The following is a 6,870-nucleotide window of genomic DNA, read 5'->3' on the forward strand; positions in this document are numbered from 1 at the left end:
GCAAAATGCTATAGAGATTATAGATGGTGTTTATGGCATATACTTAGAAAGCTACCTGAAAAGTTTGGGTATCACAAAGAAAAAGATTTTATTTTTAAGGACTTATACAATTCTATATATGAATCATTAAATCCTGAGGAATTTTTTCAGTCCTGGGTTGCAATGGTCGACAAATACACTTTGCACGAAAATTATTGGTTGTCTGGACTTTTTAAATAAAGATCACGGTGGGTCCCATGTTTTTTAAACACAAGTTTCTGGGCTGGAATGTCTTCAACGCAACGTAGCGAGAGCATGAATGCTTTTTTCAATGGTTATGTGGATTCTAAAACCAGCTTGAAACAATTTATTGAACAATATGAGTGGGCTTTTTGTAGAAAAGTAGAGGAAGAGTTTCAGGCAGATTGTCGTTCATATTCCAAGGTGATTCCTTGTGTCAGTGCATATGATATAAAGAATCAATTTCAAGCTTCATATACTATGGACAAGTTTAGAGAATTCCAGGAAGAGATCGGTCGTCTGATTTATTGTAAAGTGATATATGGTGGGGAAGAGCCTGAGAGGACAAAATTTAAGGTACGTGAGGATGTCGAGGTCAAATGAAAAATAATAAAACAAAGAATTGTGGATGTCCAGTTTGAAATAGAACAAAATGAGATAGTCTGCAGTTGCCATTTATTTGAGTTCAGAGGAATACTTTGCAGACATGCTATATTGGTTTTGTTATTCAATGACGTGAGATCAGTATCACAAAATTATATCCTTAGGAGATGGAAGCGTGATGCGATCGCTTGTACACATGGGTGAAAGTAAATTATGATGGTTGATTACTACTCTAGGGCATAAAAAATATGATGAATTGCATAGAGAATTTTCAGGACTAGCAGGTTTGGCTGGGGATGATGAGGCAAGATTTCAGGAGGTGAAAAGATGGATTTCAGTCAAGAAGGTTGAGTCCACTTCGAGAATGATATTAGGACATGAAACTGAAGATTTAGTTCAACCATGTAATCCTGTGAGATATGCCAGTGTTGGAGAAGTTGGAACCACCTTTTCTACTCAAACTCTAGACCCGAAGTGTGTTAGGTGAGTTTTTAATGAGGTGGGGCCCACGCGGAATTTAAAAATCAGAAAATGAAATCCCACATCGGGAGATTTTCTGTTTTGACTTAAGAATTCTGGTTATAAATAGAGCTCAACTCCTTCAGTTATTGTATCCCAAAATCAAAAGCTTTTCAGCTTTGATAAAAAGAGAGTGCATAGAAAAAGAGTGTATTTTTTCTTGAGTGCGGGAATTCTCTTGTGTGAGTTAGAGAAATTATTTTCTCGGTATACACGGGTTTGGGAGTGTGAGGAATATTGAGTGTATTGGTGTATACACTTGTTATAATATTTCTTCCAGTTATAAAAGTTGCAGTGATCCGTGGACGTAGACTATTTTGGGTGAACCACATAAATCTTTGTGTTCTTGTTGATTATTTTATTCCGCATTTTTTTCGGTACTATATTATCATCGTGATCGGCATCACTTCGGGGTAATTTCCCAACAACTGGTATCAGAGCCTTGTTGTGAAAATTCTTAAAAATTCTGAGTATGCTCTGTGGTTGCAGCCTTGTCTGATCTTCCACATCATAAAAGATTTTTTAGATTTTTTGCTAAGGCTAGAGAAGTGATGGCCGGAGATGATGGATCGGGACCGGGAATCAACAAGTTCGACGGAACAGATTTTTCGTTCTGGCGGTTACACATAAGAGATTATCTGTACAGTAAGAAGCTGCATCAACCTCTATCAGGAAAGAAACCAGAAAAGATGGAGGATGATGATTGGGAGCTCCTTGACCGACAGGTGTTAGGTGTGATACGACTGACCCTAACGAAGAACGTGGCACATAACGTGGCGGAGGCAAAAACAACGGAGGAGATGATGTCATTTTGTCGGACATGTACGAAAAGCCATCGGCAAATAATAAAGTTCATCTCATGAAGAAGTTATTTAACTTGAAGATGGGAGAAGGTGCTTCGGTGGCAAAGCACATAAATGAATTCAACACGATTGTCTCTCAGCTGACATCGGTGGACATCAAATTTGATGATGAAATTCGGGCACTTATTCTTCTGGCGTCTTTACCAGACATTTGAGAACCAATGCGGGCAGCGGTTTGCAACTCTGTTGGAAAAGGAAAACTACAAGTCAATGATGTTAGAGATCAAATCCTTGCTGAAGAAGTTCGCAGGAAAGACTCGGGTGAAGCAACATCATCGAGGTCTGCTCTAAATCTTGATAACAGAGGAAGAGGCAGGAATGGTGAAAGGAGTTCAAACCGATGGCGCGGTAGATCCAAATCAAGAGATGGAAAAGACAAAAACATCCTTGAAAAGAATATGAAGTGCTGGAGCTGTGGTGAGACTGGTCACCTGAAAAAGAACTGCAGATCAACGAAAAATAATGCCAATGCTGTCACTGAGGAAGTACATGATGCTCTGCTATTATCCATGGAAAGCCCTGTTGATTCTTGGGTTATGGACTCGGGAGCTTCGTTTCATACCACTGGTGATCGCGATGTATTTGATAATTACATCGCTGGCGATTACGGAAAAGTTTTCCTGGCTGATGGAAAACCTTTGGAAATTGTTGGTATGGGTGATGTACGAATGAAGATGTCAAATGGATCTGTCTGGAAAATCAACAAAGTCAGACATGTACCAAAATTGACACGCAATCTGATCTCGGTGGGACAGCTCGATGATGAAGGCCATAATGTGACCTTCGGTGATGGTTCCTGGAAAGTGAACAAAGGAGCCATGATCGTTGCTCGAGGAAAGAAAACTGGAACACTGTATATGACTTCCAGTTGCAGAGACACACTAGCAGCTGTGGATGCTGGAGCCAATTCAAGTCTATGGCATTATAGACTTGGACATATGAGTGAGAAGGGAATGAAGATGTTGGTGTCAAAAGGAAAGCTACCAGAATTAAAGACTGTTGAACACCAACTATGTGAAAGCTGTATCTTTGGAAAGCAGAAGAAGGTGAGCTTTTCAAAAGGCGGTAGAGAACCGAAAGCAGCAAAGTTGGAGCTGGTTCATACTGATGTATGGGGACCATCTCCCGTGACATCCCTTGGAGGCTCGAGATACTATGTCACATTCATTGACGATTCAAGTAGAAAAGTTTGGGTTTATTTTCTGAAAAATAAATCTGATGTTTACGAGACCTTTAAAAGGTGGAAAGCCATGGTGGAAAATGAGACCAACTTGAAGGTGAAGTGCTTACGATCTGATAATGGTGGAGAATATGAAGATGATGAGTTCAAGAAATATTGTGCACAGAACGGGATCAAGATGGAGAAAACCATTCCTGGTACACCTCAACAGAATGGTGTAGCTGAAAGGATGAACAGGACCTTGAATGAACGCGCAAGGCGCATGAGATTGCATTCTGGATTGCCAAAATCATTCTGGGCTGATGCTGTTAACACTGCAGCATATCTGATCAACAGAGGACCTTCGATACCGCTTGACTGCAGAATACCCGAAGAGGTATGGAGCGGCAAAGAAATAAATCTTTCTTTCTTGAAAGTGTTTGGATGTCTATCCTATGTTCATATTGATTCAGGAAGCAGAACAAAACTTGATCCGAAATCAAAGAAGTGCTTCTTTATTGGTTATGGAGATAATGAGTTTGGTTATCGTTTCTGGGATGACCAAAATCGGAAGATCATTCGGAGCAGGGATGTAATATTTAATGAGAAACTTCTGTACAAGGACAAGTCAGACATTGGAGCTGGAGATGAATGTCCTGAAGTCAAGAAGACTGATGAAGTGCCATTGACATATATTCCTGTGAATGAATCGAAAACCAGTAACCAGGAAGATGAAGAAGAAACTGCACAAGATGATGACCCACAAACTCCGGTGATTGAACTCAGGAGATCTTTGAGAACCATTAGACCACCTGAGAGGTACTCCCCTGCACTTCACTATATTTTGCTGACAGACAAAGGTGAACCGGAGACCTATGAAGAGGCAATGCAAAATGATGATTCAACCAAGTGGGAGTTAGCCATGGAAGATGAGATGGATTCACTGTCATCCAATCAGACGTGGGAGTTGACAGAACTTCCGCAAGGCAAAAAGGCGTTACATAACAAGTGGGTGTACCGGTTAAAAGAAGAGCATGATGGTAGCAAGCGGTACAAGGCAAGACTTGTTGTAAAAGGCTTCCAACAACGGGAAGGAATTGATTACACCGAAATTTTCTCTCCGGTGGTTAAATTAACCACTATCAGGACAGTACTTGGACTAGTGGCGAAGGAAGACTTACATTTGGAGTAGTTGGATGTAAAGACTGCGTTTCTTCACGGTGACCTAGATGAAGAAATTTATATGAAGCAGCCACAGGGCTTTGAAGTACGGGGAAAAGAGATAATGGTGTGCAGACTTCAGAAGAGCTTGTACGGTCTCAAACAAGCTCCAAGACAGTGGTACAAGAAGTTTGATGGATTCATGAGTGAAAATGGTTTCCTAAGGTGTCAAGCTGATCACTGCTGTTATGTGAAAAGGTTTGACGGTTCTTATATCATACTACTGCTATATGTAGATGATATGCTGATAGCTGGAGCTTGTCTGGAAGAAATTGATAAACTCAAGAAAGATTTATCAAAGGAATTTGCCATGAAGGATTTGGGTGCTGCAAAGCAAATCCTTGGAATGAGGATCTTAAGAGACCGGGTGAATGGATTCTTGAAGTTGTCTCAAGAAGAGTAGGTGAAAAAGGTGGTTAGCAGATTTAACATGGATGATGCTAAACATGTGAGTACTCCTTTGGCTAGTCATTTCAAACTAACCAAAGCGCAATCACCATCGACGGAGCAGGAGCAGACTTATATGAATAAAGTTCCTTATGCTTCTGCTGTCGGAAGCCTCATGTATGCAATGGTGTGTACAAGACCAGACATAGCACATGCAGTGGGAGTCGTGAGCAGGTTTATGAGTAATCCAGGAAAGCAACACTGGGAAGCAGTTAAGTGGATTCTCAGGTATTTGAAAGGTACTGCTAGTTGTTCTTTATGCTTCAGGAGGTCAAAATTGGGCTTACAGGGTTTTGTCGATGCCGATATGGGTGGTGACCTGGATGGCAGGAAAAGTACTACTGGATATGTGTTCACATTAGGTGGTACAGTTGTAAGCTGGGTGTCTAAGCTGCAAAAGATTGTTGCACTTTCGACTACTGAGGCTGAGTATGTTGCAGTTACAGAAGCTAGCAAGGAGATGATATGGTTGAGATCCTTTCTGGAAGAATTGGGTCAGAAGCTTGAAGATAGCACGTTACACTGTGACAGTCAGAGTGCTATTCATTTAGCAAAAAATCCTGTTTATCATGCTAGGACAAAGCATATACAGGTTAGGTACCATTTCATCAGATCAGTGCTGGAAGATGGAATCTTGATGCTGGAGAAGATTCCTGGAAGTAAGAATCCAGCCGATATGCTCACAAAGACAGTAACCATTGACAAACTGAAGTTGTGTTCAACTTCAGTCGGACTGCAAGTATAAATGGAGATATATGAGCTGCTGCAATGATGGTGTGAAGACATGATTGAAATCAAGTCTTCAAGTGGGAGAATTGTTAGGTGAGTTTTTAATGAGGTGGGGCCCACGCGGAATTTAAAAATCAGAAAATGAAATCCCATATCGGGAGATTTTCTGTTTTGGCTTAAGAATTCTGGTTATAAATAGAGCTCAACTCCTTCAGTTATTGTATCTCAAAATCAAAAGCTTTTAAGCTTTGATAAAAAGAGAGTGCATAGAAAAAGAGTGTATTTTTTCTTGAGTGCGGGAATTCTCTTGTGTGAGTTAGAGAAATTATTTTCTCGGTATACACGGGTTTGGGAGTGTGAGGAATATTGAGTGTATTGGTGTATACACTTGTTGTAATATTTCTTCCAGTTATAAAAGTTGCAGTGATCCGTGGACGTAGCCTATTTTGGGTGAACCACGTAAATCTTTGTGTTCTTGTTGATTATTTTATTCCGCATTTTTTTCGGTACTATATTATCACCATGATCGGCATCACTTCGGGGTAATTTCCCAACAAAGTGTACGAAGAGAAAGGGAGCCCTTCGTACGGTTCGAAAAAAGGACCATTGGAAACTAGAACAAAGAAAAACAAGGTATTATTTAATAATTCTTTTGCTTATGTTATTATTCTTAAAAATAATTATATTAACATTCATTATCTTGCTAGGTGCAAATTAAATCGATGAAAGACATATGTACAAAAGTCAGTAGCGAAAAAGAAGTTAATAATTTTACAACTGTTACAAAGACACTCCAATATGGAGTCGACTTTGGATCAAGATTTGGGTTGGAACATGTAACAGCCCCATTACTTTTGTATTTTGGCCAACTAGATAATAATGGAAACTATTGATTCGACAAATTGAAGCAGTAATGAGAGCATGAATGCTTTATTCCATGGAGTTTTTGGATGACTATGAAGAACAAGCTATTGGAACTTTTTTACTTGAATTTTAATAGTTGATATCTGTCGATCCATTTCTTGGAGGATTAAACATATGCTACTTTTCATATTTGGTATGCTTTTGTTTAATTTTTGGGATGCTGAAACATATGCGATTTTTTTTTTGTAAATTGGACATTATCCAAAGCTTTTAAATTGACATCAATTGACAATGTGTGTTAATAGAAGATAAAATAAATTGAACTAAATTAACATTTTATTAAGAATGAGTGCATGTTTTGTATAACATTTGTTTGAATTATATTATCATATTTCACTTGAAAGATTAATTGACATTTTTGTCTCCTGGAAAATAGATGAATTGGCCATTATGTGAAAAATATAT

At 39.2% G+C, this 6,870-nt stretch overlaps 1 long non-coding RNA gene across 1 annotated transcript; it reads left to right on the plus strand.

Annotated features, from left to right (window-relative positions):
- Positions 1 to 6,097: 6,097 nt before the first annotated feature.
- Positions 6,098 to 6,620, plus strand: LOC142532643 (uncharacterized). The gene is made up of 3 exons (XR_012816571.1): positions 6,098 to 6,174; positions 6,249 to 6,284; positions 6,330 to 6,620. It is a non-coding gene; the product is annotated as an uncharacterized LOC142532643 (long non-coding RNA).
- The last annotated feature ends 250 nt before the right edge of the window (positions 6,621 to 6,870 follow it).

The sequence above is a fragment of the Primulina tabacum genome, chromosome 18 (genome assembly GCF_025594145.1).
Source record: "Primulina tabacum isolate GXHZ01 chromosome 18, ASM2559414v2, whole genome shotgun sequence".
Classification (NCBI taxonomy): domain Eukaryota; kingdom Viridiplantae; phylum Streptophyta; class Magnoliopsida; order Lamiales; family Gesneriaceae; genus Primulina; species Primulina tabacum.